A 14,097-nucleotide genomic window follows, 5' to 3' on the forward strand; every position below is an offset into this window, starting at 1 on the left:
AAAATATTTTGAAAAATTCTTTAGCAATGATATACCAGACAAAGGAGTAATTACTAAAATCTATAGAATTCTATATCCCTAAATAAGGAAAAACAATCCAATTAAAAAGTGGGAAAAAGACATGAACAGACAGTTCACCAAAAATTATATTGCAATTGTTTCCAGGACTATTCATGTCATGAGGTGTTTTGGTGTTTCATCACTGTTTTTTTAGAGATGCATATTATTCCATTGTGTATATGTACCAGAGTTTCTTTATCCATTCCTCCACTGATTGGCTTTCCAGCTATTTTGTTGTAATAAACATTAGAGTACATACATCTGTTCATGTTGTGTCTCTTACTTTTTTGAGTTTAAACCCAGGAGAGGTATTGCTGGGTGGTATAGGATATCTATTCAGGTTCTTTTAGATTAGTGCAATATCACTTTGACAATGTGTTTGCATGTTTACAAGTCCACCCACAGAGCATATGTCTCATAGGTTTGATTTATAATGTCTCCAATTAAAATGGATAAGTATGTCTCAAAAGTAGACCATGAGCATAATAAATCATAGATATTTGAATGAATTTTGAGCTCACACTTAATCATAAGCCCTAATCTAAGAATAATTGTTCTTATGGCATAGTCCTACTTGATATTTGCTTTCATGAAGAGATCACTGAAGATAGGGTGCCATAGGAAAGTGTGGTACAGAAATGAGATGGTGCCTTACCATCTGGAAATTTAGTGCCTGGGGCTGAAAAACTTACTTCCCTTAAAACAAGCAGCCATCTAAGCGAGGTGCCATCTAAGTCCGCGTGGAAGAAGCACAGCAGCCTGTGTTATCCAAGGATTGTAAATAATAAAACCTAATACCAGAGGAGGGAACGATATCAGTGCTTATGTTCGGAGCAACTGGTTTGTATAAGGTTATGAAAAAGCCCAAAATCCATTTTCAGGGTCCCTGTGGATTAAGCCTCTGATGAATCCCCTCTGATTATTCACTAGAGATGTAAATAATCTGTTTCAGACAGAAGGTATTAGAAAGATGATTTACTTATTTTAATTTTTCTCATTTATTATTTGTTCTCCCTTTGTCCCATTTTAAATGTGCTCTCGTTTTTAATATTTTCACTTTCTTTTTGATTCAGGTTTTTATGTATATTATTTTAGTATTGTTCTTGGGGTTTTTGTATATTTGTTTGCTTCTTTCAGTGTGTTTTTCTTTATATGAAATGCAGCGTAGGCAGCTGTGTAGAGACACTAACTAGATTAATCATTTCTTAGGGTCACGGCGGATGAGGGTGCAGGTAAAAGGGCACTAATGATGAGCATAATAATGAAAAAAAGTTATAAAATTGATTGCAGTGATCATTGCACAGCTATTTTAAATACGTTTAATCCACTGAATTGTATAATATGAATAGTATTCATTGAAACTGTTAAAAATTTAAAAAATAGAAATAAAAAATTATCACCAGAACAATAGAATTAGACAGCACTTTGTAAGAGCAAAATAACACAATCAAAGCAATAGAAGGTCAAATTAGAAAGCTTGAAGAGAAATCTCTCCATTGCAAACTGCTAGAACAATCAACAAAAGAGCAAAAAATTCTGAAGAAAGTCTAAAAATTATGTGGGACACTATCAACAGGAACAACTTATATCTCATTTGGATTTCAGAAAAATCTGGAAAAAATAAATCTACAAATAAAAATGTCTCAAAAATCTTGGAGATAAACTGACCTAATGCCAAAAAGAAGAATGTATATCTATTCAAGAAGATGAGAAAATTCTAAATAGGACAGAGCTCTAAAGAATATCACTATAATATATTACAGTCAAAATTTTCACTATCAAGGACAGACTCCTGAGAACAGATTTGGAAAAAGAATAGTTACATACACTAGAAGCCAATAAGAAAAACTCATATTTTTCAGCAGACAAGAAGACAATGGAATGGCATATAAAAAAACCTTAAAAGAAAAAAAATAAAGGAAGAATCTTATGCCCAGCAAAATTATTTCTCAAGTATGAGGGATAAATAAGTGTATTTCTAGATAAGGATAATTAAAGGATTTGTAAAAACAAGACAGCTTTACAAAAAGTGCCAGGGCGAATCCTTTACACAGAGAATCAACAACAGGCATAAAACTATGATCAATGTACAAGATATCACCATCCCAAAATCAATACACTTAAAGAAGTATTCAAAATAAAACAAACTTACAAGGTTTAAAATAAGGAACCAGCGGGATTAATCTACAATAAAAGATAAATTCAAATGAACTAGAAGGAAAAATGTAGAGATGATTCCAAAACATTCAAGAGATAATGAACTGCCTTAAATATGTGAAGAAAATAATAAAGAACAAGGTAACCTCACAGAAAATGAAAAAAAAAACACCTCTCACAAACATAAAAAAGAAGAAAATCACAAAAGCAAAAGAAAAAGGGTAAGAACACCCACAAATCAAAGGAATCTAACTGAGACATTTAAGGAGAACAAAGAAAGTACTAACATCACAGAAAAATCCCACTTCGAAATAACAAGTCCACATATATCAATAATATTGAAGAAGCTGTCTCTATCCTATTTAACATTTTTTTCCCTCTGTTGAAGATCAGTTGCCTGTAGTTGGATGTATTTATGTCTGTGTTTTTTCTTCATTTTATTGCCCCCTTATCACCCTTCTTATTCATCAAGGTGCTGGGATCCTTTGCCAGAGCTGTTCGACAAAAAAAGAAAATTAAAGGTATCCAAATAGGTAAATGTGGTAGGTAGGCTTATTATGCCAACCTGGCCAATAAACACATGTGGGATTGATAAGGTTTCAATTTAATTGAAGGGTGCCAAATGTTAAGTGGACAGCAGCAGCACTACAGCCCCTTTCTAGGATCTCCCTAAAGGACAGTAGTGAAGGGCAATCCTCCCAATGGTCAGAACTTCAAGCACCTGTCTGTTCAGTTTGCCTGCAAGGAGAAATAGCCAGATGAGATTGTATACTGTTTCATGGTATGTGGCTAATGGCTTGGCTGGATGGTCAGGGAATTGGAAGGAATATGATCAGAAAATTGGTGACAAGGAGGTGTGGGGAAGAGGTATGTGGATAGACCTCTCTGAATGGGCCAAGAAAGTAAACATAATCGTGTCTCATGTGAACACTCACCAAAGGGTTACCTGTGAAGAGGAAGATTTTAGCAATCAAGTGGATAAGATAACACACACTGTGGAGACTGTTTCTCCTCTTTCCTCTGCCACTCCTGTCATTGCACGATGGGCACATGAACAAAGTGGACAAGGGAGCAGGGTGGAGGTTATGCATAGATGCAGCTATATGGACTTCCACTTACCAAGGCTGACTTAGCCACTGCCACTGCTGAGTATCCCATCTGCCAGCAGCAGAAACCAACATTAAGTCCAAGATATGGAAACATTCCTCAGGAAGATCAACTGTCAACTTGGTGGCAGGTTGATTACATAGGACCACTCCATCATGAAGGGGACAGCGTTTTGTCCTTACTGGAATAGACACCTACTCTGGATATGGACTTGCCTTCCCTGCATGCAATGCTTCTGCCAAAACTACCATTCGTGGCCTTTCAGAATGCCTCATCCATCAGCATGGCATCCCACAGAGCATAGCATCAAGGAACTCGCTTGACAGCAAATGAAGTGCAGTAATGGACCCATGCCCATGGAATCGTATCATATTCCTCATCATCTAAAGCAGCTGGCTTGATAGAACGATGGAATGGCTTCTTATATATAATTAGCATGCCAGGTAGGTGGCAACAACTTGCGGGACTGGGACAATGTTCTCCAGGAAGCTGTATATGCTCTAGACCATCGGCCATTATATGGTGCCGTGTCTCCAATAGCAAGAATTCATATGGTGCTGTGTCTCCAATAGTTGGAATTCATATGGTGCTGTGTCTCCAATGGCTAGAATTCATGGGTCCAGGAGTCAAGGGGTGGAAGCTGGAGTGGCACCACTATTACCCCTGTCCCAGCAACCCTACGCACTTCAGACCTGAAGGTCCTGGTTCCGAAGGAAGGGACTCTCCCACCTGGAAACACAACACGGATTCCACTGAACCAGAAACTGAGAATGCCCCCTGGCTACTTTGGGCTTCTCATGCCTTTGGATCAACAGGTCAGGAAAGGTGCCCCTATACTGAGTGGAATGATTGATCCTGATTACCAAGGAGAAACGGGACTGGTGTTACATGATGGAGGTAAATAAGAATATGTCTGGAATCCAGAAGATCCCATAGACCGACTCTTAGTGCTACCATGCCCTGTGATTAAAGTAAATGGTAAGTTACAGCAACCCAATCTGCACAGGATGTATAATGACCCAGACTCCTCAGGAATGAAGGTCTGGGTCACCCCACCAGGCAAAAAACCACAGCCAGTTGAGGTGCTTGCAAAGGTAATACAGAATGGGTAGTAGAAGAAAGTAGCTCTACCTATCAATTATGACCACGTGATCAATTGCAAACGTGAGGTTTGTGATTGTCAGTTTATTTTCTTTATATGTGCGTATTGAATTATTTCTTTGTTCATGTGTATCAGATATAATTTATATGTATGATAGATGTTTGATGTTAAGTATAAGTGTGATTTCATTAATGTCTGGAAATTATATATTGTTAAAGAATTGTGTACAGGTGCCAAGATGGCAAGGGGTGGATTGTGACAGGTAGGTTTATTGTGCCAACCTGGCCAATATACACATGTGAGATTGATAGGTTGCAGTTTAATTGAAGGGCAAAAAGATAAATGGCTAAGCAAGACTCACCTGTCTGTCTCCTGCTCTCTGATGATCAGACCAGTGTGTGGCTGCATTAGCTGGCTCTCTGCCTCAACTTGTGAGCTGCACTGCCTGTGGGACACCCAAGCGGTGGACTGTTTCACTAGAGCTTGATGTTCCCTTGAGACCTGCTTCGCCACACTGCTGGTGTGTATATCATTTGAGCTGGGGACTGTCAGATCCTGTCATCTGGCTGACTGTTGGTGACCTGCACTGCTAGTTTGCTGCCTGTGGCCAGACTGCCTGTATTGCTCTACAGAATACTCATCTGTCTGCTTCCTTGACTGGCACCTAGCAGCCCTCATGAGTTGAAGGACTGCCAGTGTATTAACTGTCTCACAAAAGTGAGTTGAATTGAGCCATTTGCACTGCTCTATGGACTAATTCACTGTTTATTTCTTCGTAATATGTGTGTGTTGTGTGTGTATAAAATCATTGTGTGTATAAAATAATTGTCCTGGTTTTGTTTCTCTAGAGAACCCTGTCTAACAAAGTAAATAAGTAAAATTCTACTTTCAGATGATATGGTTCCATAAAGGAATCAGAACCATAATGTTTTGTTAAAGAAATTGTTGGAAATAATAGAAAGTTTGACAACATGGCAGGTACAAGATCAACATACAAAAATCAATCAGATCTTAGATACTAAAAAAGAGAGCCCTAAAAAAGTAAATAAAGAGACAATGGCATTTACAAGTGTCACACAAAAGATGAAATACTTGGGTATAAACCTAATCAGAGAAACAAAGGATTTGTGCAAAAAACTGCAAAATAATATGACAAGAAATCAAAAGAGACCTACATAAATGGATGAATGCTTCATGATCATTGATAGGAAGGTCTAATATTGTGAACATGTCAACAATAGCCAAATATATCTATAAATATAATGGGATTCTAAACCAGATCCCAACTTCATTCTTAAAAAAAAAAAAAAAGGTTTGGCTAATTACAAACTTTATATGGATTGGAAAGAGGTCCAGGATAAGAAAAGAACTACTCAAGAGGAAGAACAAAATAGTAGGCTTCTCCCTAGCTGACATCCAAACCTAAATCTACCTGCCTACAGACAACTGATCTTCAACATAGGGCCCCAAATCATTAAATGTTGAAGAGATAGTTCCTTCAACAAATGATGCTGAAAAATATCATGCATTCATTGGTAGAAGAATGAAAAGGGAGCCATTTCTTACCCTATAAACCAAAATGAAATCAGATGAATTAAAGATGTACATGTAATTCCAGAGCTTTTAAGGCTATCATTGAAAAAATAGAGTCAAAATTAAGTGCCTTTGAGTCCTTACACATTGGACTGTGATCTGCATGGAAGAAAGACTGGGCTTTCTACTCCAGTAAACAGTTACAGTATCAGAAACTCACAAGGAATCACTATGAGTCAGCATTGACTCGATGGCAGTGAGCTTTTTAAACAAAGGGCATAAATACACTATCAGAGTAACAAGACGCTATATGTACACAGAAGAAGACAAAATATAGGACTGGGACCTCTTAAAAATAAGGCATGTTACATGCATTAAAAGACTTTCCAAAAGAGGGGAAAAAGGGATCCAGACAGTAGAAAACTTGGGGCAGTTACACATTAGAAAAAGGACTAATCTCTAAAATCTATAGACAATTGCAGTAATTGCAATTCTTCACAAAAAAAGATGAATAATTAAATTGAAAATGAGCCGATGGCATGAACAGACAGTTCAACAAAGAAGATACCAAGGTGGCCAACAAACATGAAGAAATGCTTACAATCACTAGGCACCTGAGAGATGCAAATCAAAACAGCAATGAGATTACCACCTTCCACCTGGCATTAACAGAAACGTTAAAAACAAAAATACAAAAACAAATCCTTGATAGTCTGTGGAGATATAGCAATCATCATATTCTGCTTATGGGATGGTAAAAATGTGTAGCCATGGCGGCAAGTTCTATGGCAATTCCTCAATTGGTAACAGAAATTTCATATGAGGCAGCAGTCCTTTTACTAGATGTAAGCCCTAAAGAAATAAGAGCCATAACACCAACAGACAAATCATACTATGTTAATTGTAGCACTGTTTATAATAGCAAGATGATGGAAACATTCTCCTACCATCAGTAGGAGAATGAACAAAGAAATTTTGGTATGCACACAATAGAACACTATGCATCACTAAAAAATAATGCAACTACAAAACTTTTCATGGCATAGATGGATATAAAAACCATCTTGCTGAGTAAAATTAGTCACTAAAAATAGAAAAATATTGTGTGAGACAACTGTTTCAAAGAAATTAATCAATACAAAGATTTCAAACCAATATAAATAGTGTTTGATATACCATGAATTTCCAGAAGAACAATCAAATTTGTCTTGGAGGAAAAATAACTAGAATGCTCCTTAGGAGTTTGGAGGAGACTTTCCTTTACATAGTTTGTATATGCTATCAAGAGAGGCCAGTCCCTCAGAAGGTACCCTGTGGTAGGCTGAGAGTCATAAAAAGAGCTCCTCAGTGAGATGGCGCCATGGTGTCAATTATTGCTTACAATCTTCGTTTTTTTTTCAATCCCTCATCCACTTTACCAAACATGATGTCCTCCTCCAGAGACTAGTCTCTCCTGATAAAGGATCTAAGACAAAGTACTACCACCCTTGTCTCTAAGGGGCATGCTGGCCTTACTTCTTCCAATACAGATCAGTTTGTTCTTTCAGCAGTCCATGGTATTTTCAATATTCTTCTCCAGTACCTCAGTTCAAATGCGTCCATTCTTCTTTGGTCTTCCTTATGCAATGTCCAACTCTCACATGCAGATGAGGCAAAGGAGAATAACAAGGCTTGGGCCACTGGACCTTAGTTCCCAAAGTAACATACTTGTTCCTCAAACTCTAAAGAAGCCTTGAAGGGTGCAGAGCCCAGAGAGAAGCATCTACACCGGCTCAGCCAGAGAGGGGCCTTCCCGCGGGAAAATCCTCCAGCGCTAGCCCTCCTCCGGACGGCCATGCCCGGCCACCGAGCTCAGTTCCCGGCCGGCGTGCGCGGTCCTTCGCCGCGCCTTCAATGCCCTCGGGCATCTCCAGCACCCCATTATCGCGCACCGCCCCACCCCCCCCTGCCCGGGCACTGCCGGCGAGTAGACCCGGCACTGCCGAGCGGACTAAACCCACTGGCCAAGCGCGGGGCAGGGCGGGGCCTGCGAATGGCGGGCCCGGGCCAGGGGTGTCGGATGTCACTCTCCCCCCGCCCCGCGCACACCTCGGCCTTGGGGGGAAGGGGGAGGGCGGGGAAAGGAACCACTGAGATGCGAAGACCTCCGCGGTCCGAGAGCGGTGCAAGAAGTGTCCCAGGGGAGGGAGCCGGAGGGCTCTCGCCTTGCCTTTCCTCCCCGTCCTGTGGGCTCCGGCGACCGCCAGGTCCGCGCGGCTTTGGCACGGGGACGCGCCTCCACTTCCTCTCGCTCTTTCCCTACCAAACAGAGCCCTGGCTTTCTGGAGGAGCAGGGAGGGACTCGTGGCTGCCTCTGGAAGGAGTGGGGCCCTGCCTAGGATCCACCTGAAGGAGGACACCAGAGAGATCTAGCAGGAAGGATGAGGAGCAGCACCGCAGACTTGCAAGAGGGATCTGAGTTAGAAACTTGGAAGAAGTTCCAGGCTGTGAGCTCAGTTTATAAAGGTCTTCAGACCAAGAACAGTGACTTCTGGCCCAAAGCCTCAAGATATCATCCTGCTCAGTCACATCTATCTTAGGAACCTGACCATCAAAGGGTCGTCTTCTGCTGCTGACTCCCATCATGCCCCCCGCCCTGTGCCCCTGAGTCTTGGCTCCGAAGGAAAGTGAGGAGTCCAGGAAAATGAGCCTACCTGGAGGAGAACCTAGCCCCCATGGAGAGCTCCCCAGTCCAGAGTCCTCCTGTCGCCTTTGCCATTTCTGCTACCAGGAGGCTGCAGGTCCACGTGAGGCCCTGCGCCGCCTCTGGGACCCTTGTCAAGGCTGATTGTGACCTGAGAGGCATACCAAGGGGCAGATCCTGGAACATCGGGTGCTGGAGCAATTTCTGGCCATCCTGCCCCGGGAGATCCAGAGCTGGGTGCAAGCCCAGGAGCCCAAGAATGGTGAGCAGCCTGTGGCCGCAGTGGAGACACTGAAGTGAGAACCTGGAGACCCTGATAGTGGCTCAAGTACTGTGAAGACCCTATGGCGATCAATGATGGTGTTGGCCATGCAGATCAAGAGCAGGACTGAATACCCACAGCGCCCCAAAATGGCCTTGCAAAGGGCCAGGAGGCCCATCCCACAGCCCTGGCAGAAAATGGTGGGTTCCCAAGCCAATCGCCAGGGCAGCTCAGCGGGGACCCAGTTTCCCAAGATTTTTCCCTTCTTCAAGAAAAGAGTATGAGTGACACACAGCAAGTGACCAGCTTCCAGCTGCCTCAGAACCGGTTTCTCCATTCAAAGACATGATCTTCTGATTCTCTGAAGAGGACTGGTCTCTTCTAGATCCAGCCCAAACTGGCTTCTATGGAGAATTCATTGTAGGGGAGGATTGTGAGGACTCACTGCTTCCAAATGACCCAGCCTCCCAGCCCAGCCTTTTCCAGGGGGAGGAGATCAAGCTCTGTTTTCCAGAGCTTCAGGACATCCAAGAGAAAGCCTTGTCCCAAGTGTCCTACCTGGACTTTCAGAGTCTCCAGCCGTTCCAGGTAGAAGAAAGAAGGTAAAATGAGCTTCCGGTACCAGAATTCCAGACCTGCTAGCAAGGAGTGCTTTAGCAAAGCACCAATACAGGTGGCAATGTGCTGTCTCCAGAGAATGGTCTTGATGAGGTATCTCTCGAGATTGTCCTGTCCAGCTCAGGCGAAGAGGAGTCCCAACACAGCCCATACTGCCCTGACAAGCTGCAGGATTCCACAGAGAAACAACATGACCTCCCCACCACGCACAGGAACAGCTCCGTGGGCTTCACAGATATGGGGCATGAGGTGCAGGCCTCCTCCAAGAAGTACTATGTCTGCCAGTCATGGGAAGATCTTCTGCTTGAACTTCATCAGTCACCTTTGGAGCCGCAGGAACAGGAGCAAACACATGGATGCTCAGTCTGCAGAGAGGTGTTCAGCGACAGTGAGGGCACCTGGAGACCCAGGAGACCCAGAAACCTTACACTCGCAAAACCTGTGGGAAGAGCTTCCACCTAAGCTCCCACCTACTCTTCCACATGGGGATACACCTGCAGCCAGAAAGACTGGAGCCCACAGAGGAGAAAGAGCCAGGGCCGTCATAACAAAAGGACAGTAGCCCCACCTCCCTGCTGGAAAAGAACAAGGGCAAGCTGAGCTTCAAGTGCTGTGACTGTGGGATGACTTTTCAGCGACACGATTACCTGGCCCAGCACAAGAGCAGCATCCACACTAAGGACAAGGCCAGAACTGTACAGTGTCGCTGTTGTGTCAAATGTTTCCTGCAAAATTACAACCTCATCTGCCACGAAGTGGTTGCACTTGAGGAGGCACTTAATCAGGCTTTGAACTCCTGCTGATTCTTCCCTCTGATTCCTCCTTCGGTGCATCCCCTCCCTGTCTGCCCTGCTCCAGACAGCACGTCCCACTCACTCACAGTGGTACTGACTAGCCCCTTGCCCCCACGACACACCTCCCCAAGGATGGAGATCACCTCATGCCTTTTGCTCTCAGGTAGTGTCCACCTTTGACCTGATGCCGCTACAGTATCCCAAATAATGAGAGTAGCCGGCTGAATGTATGTGTTCTGCTCTGGTGCCAAAAAGCACAGAAGGCACATCACCATCAACTTCACTGACAAAGTGGCTGAACAAGCCCAGTATTAACTATCAATCTTACAGCTCCCATGCAGTGCACACAGCTAGTGGGGTGAACTGGGCAGGTCCCCTCAATAATGACCTCCCCTGCCATTCCAACCCCCCACCCTCGGTGCCTGTCCTTTGGCAGCTAATTCTAGATACACTACCTCCCATCATCCCTTGTCTGAATCCCCCAGATCATGAGGTTCTGAAGGTGGGATAACTTTGTATTTGACATTGAAAAGCTGTCTGCTGGGTAGTGGGTTAGAAAGAAGGCAGTAATTAATGCAGATGAGAGACTTGAAGGAGACAGGGCAGGCTGAGCAGTATCATCTGTAGTCTAAGCTCCAAAATGAGATTGATCCTTTGGTGCCCTGTGTGCATCACCCCACCCAGACACCCCTAGAGACCTCACAGTTACCAGGTGGCCTATGTGGCAGGCAGGCCTTAGTTGTGGGCACTAGAGCCTCTTGCAGAATAGAAACCATAGGGACCTTATGATTTTTTTTGACAGCCGGTTCATAGGAATCACGAGGTCCTCAAGAATGAAGCCCACATTTTAAACTTTATGTAGCACACCTTCCCCCAAATGCCTTTTATCTGAAACCCACCTCTACCCCCTCAGAAGAAAAAACAACTCCCTGCCACTGAGTTAATTCTGACTCAAAGTGACCCTGGTGAACAGAGTAGCAAGAACAGCCCCTTTGGATTTCTGAGGCTGGGAATTATTTGGGAGTAGACCTTGCTTTTAGCAGCCCAATGTGCAACTCACTACATTTCCATATCTCCTGAATCACACAAGCCCTTGGTAAATGCTTGGGGAATGGGAATCAAGCTGTGCTGTCATCATTTAAAAGTACTTAAGATCCTCCATTTCCTTTCACTCTGTCCTAAGAATCAGCTATTACTGAGGGGGGGGGTCTTTGCTCAGGATGCACTGAGCTGATCTCCCCAAAGAGAAGGAGAAAATTTCATGGGAGTCATATTTTACTTACCTGGGTAATAACAACCTGCTACATCATCTGTTACTGTTATCCCTGATTCAGTCAATAACTTTGGTTATTCCATGATTTTTTGGAACCATGGATTGTAACTCCTATATCTGCCTGCAGGGCAAATGTCCTCTGCATAAAAGAATTTTTCCATTGTTTTTGAGAATATACACAGCAAAACACCAATGAATTGTTTCCACATTGACAGTTTAGTGACACAGATTACAGTCAGGTTAGTCAAACATTCTCACCTTTATTTTCTAAGTCGTTCCTCCCCAATCGGCATGAAATTAGCCCTCCCTGAGGTTCCTATGCACTCTTACAGTTACTGTTAACACTTGAACCCATATAGATAGCTCCTAAAGAGAACACCGTGCTTAAGCTTTGCATGGACGAATCATAAACATTAGCCTCTAAATTTCAGAACTTAAAGTTGTGGACTGGGAGTGACCAATCATAATGAAACTTTAAGCAGTCATGCCACCTCCTTTAAGACATTGCCTTACTGTTTCCTAGGGGAGTTCCTGTTTGATGAAATGTTAAGTGCTTGGCAGGTACTAGCTGAAAGATTAGTGGTTCTAACCCAACCAGAAGCACCTTGGAAGATAGACCTTGTTGTCTGCCTCCCAAAGGGAACACTTTTGAAAACCCTTTGGAGCACAGTACAATGAATACCTGTCATCACCTTGAGTTAGAATCGGCTCGATGGCAAGTGACAATTGTTTCTGAGAGTGAATCTACTGAGCTATGCTCAGGGATGATGAAAAAGCATCTGGGTTGTAGTATGAGTAGCTCTTGTTGGATTTGAAAGCCAGTATCTAAGCAAGGATTTTTGTATTATTTGTGTAGCAAATCTTTTCCATGAGCAGTAAAGATAGGAAATGGAATGTGAGGTGGTCTTTGACTCTTTTTCAATCCACAGATTTTTCACAACTGCAATTCCCAGAAGCCCCTGCCCTAACCCTAATGGAGTTTTATAAATATAGTTGCTGTTCTTGTGTATTTGTGCCTATACACACAGAAACAGTAAATGCAATAAAACCATTGGTCAGTCTTTAAACATGAAATAAACTATTGGGGTGCTGAGTTTCTAAAAAAAAGGGTCTTGTACGGCAGATTTACCTAATGCAATGTGTCTTTTGATCTCTTTGTGGCTGCTTCTATGAGTTGATTGCAGATCCAAGTAAAACAAAATCTTTGATAACTTTCACCTTTTCTTGATAATAATCCTTGATAAACTTATCAAATTCTTGATAAACGTTCACATTTATTATGATGTTATCTATTGTTGTGAGGAATTTGGTCTTCCTTACACTGAATTGTAATCCATACTGTAATCCTTGATCTTCAGCAGTAAGTGCTTCAATTTCTCCTCACTTTCTGCAAGAAATGTTGTGTCACCTGTAAATCCACAGGTTGCTAATAAGCCTTTTTCCAATCCTGATGTTGCCCTCTTCTTCACATAATCCTGTTTCTAGGATGATTTGCTCAGCATATAGATTGAACAATATGGTGACAGAAAACAACCCTGACATGTATTTCCTGGTTTTAACAATTCCCTTGTTATATTTGCACAACTGCCTCTTGCTCTACAATGAAGAGGAATAGAATGACATTTCATTTTCAAAAAGAACATTGCAAATCAATTATAAAGGGCAATTCTGCCTAAAAAATTATTTTTACCTATCCAGCTTCTATGAAATCCAATCAATACAACTATTATTCAACTTTATGTATGAACTACAAAAACTAGTGATGAAGAAATTGAAGAATTCTATCAACTTCTTCAGTTTGAAACTGATCAAACATGCATTAGAGAGTCATTGATAATTATTGCTTATTGGGATGCAAAAATTGGAACAAAGAAGAAGAAATGGTAGTTGGAAAATATAGACTTGGTGGTAGAGACAAAACTGGAGATCCCGTAATAAAATTTTGCAGGACCAACCACTAGTTCATAGCAAATATTGTTTTTCAGCAACACAAAAAGAAACTCTGCACGTGGACTTCTCCAGCAGATGGAATACACAGAAATCAAATTTATTACATCTGTGGGGAGATACCTCAGGGAAGCTCAATATCAATAGCTAAAACAAGGCTAGGAGTTGACATTGGAACATAACATCACTTGCTCATACATAAAATTCAGGATAAAGCTGAAGAAAATAAAATCAAAACCATGAGAGTCAAAATACGAGCTTGAGTTTATCACCATCACCCCTAAATTTTGAGAACAATTCAAGAATAGGTTTGCTGCATTGAAAAGTAATGACAGAAGACTTGATAAACTGTAGTATGACATCAAGATCATCATTCATGAAAATCAAAGGGAAAAACATGCTCAGCATATTGTAAATTGAAAGAACTCAAAAATTTCAAACCTCAAATTGTCACATTGAAAGGTTCTGTGGATAAAATATTTAATTATGCAGGAAGCATCAAGAGAAGAAGGGAAAAATCGTCACTCTACCAATAAGGACTAGTTGACATTTCACCATTTT

General features: G+C 42.0%; 1 pseudogene; it reads left to right on the forward strand.

Moving 5' to 3' along the window:
• The first annotated feature begins 8,582 nt into the window (after positions 1-8,582).
• LOC142422741 (zinc finger protein 496 pseudogene) lies at positions 8,583-10,325 on the forward strand (annotated as a pseudogene).
• Positions 10,326-14,097: the final 3,772 nt, after the last annotated feature.

The sequence above is a fragment of the Tenrec ecaudatus genome, chromosome 12 (genome assembly GCF_050624435.1).
Source record: "Tenrec ecaudatus isolate mTenEca1 chromosome 12, mTenEca1.hap1, whole genome shotgun sequence".
Classification (NCBI taxonomy): domain Eukaryota; kingdom Metazoa; phylum Chordata; class Mammalia; order Afrosoricida; family Tenrecidae; genus Tenrec; species Tenrec ecaudatus.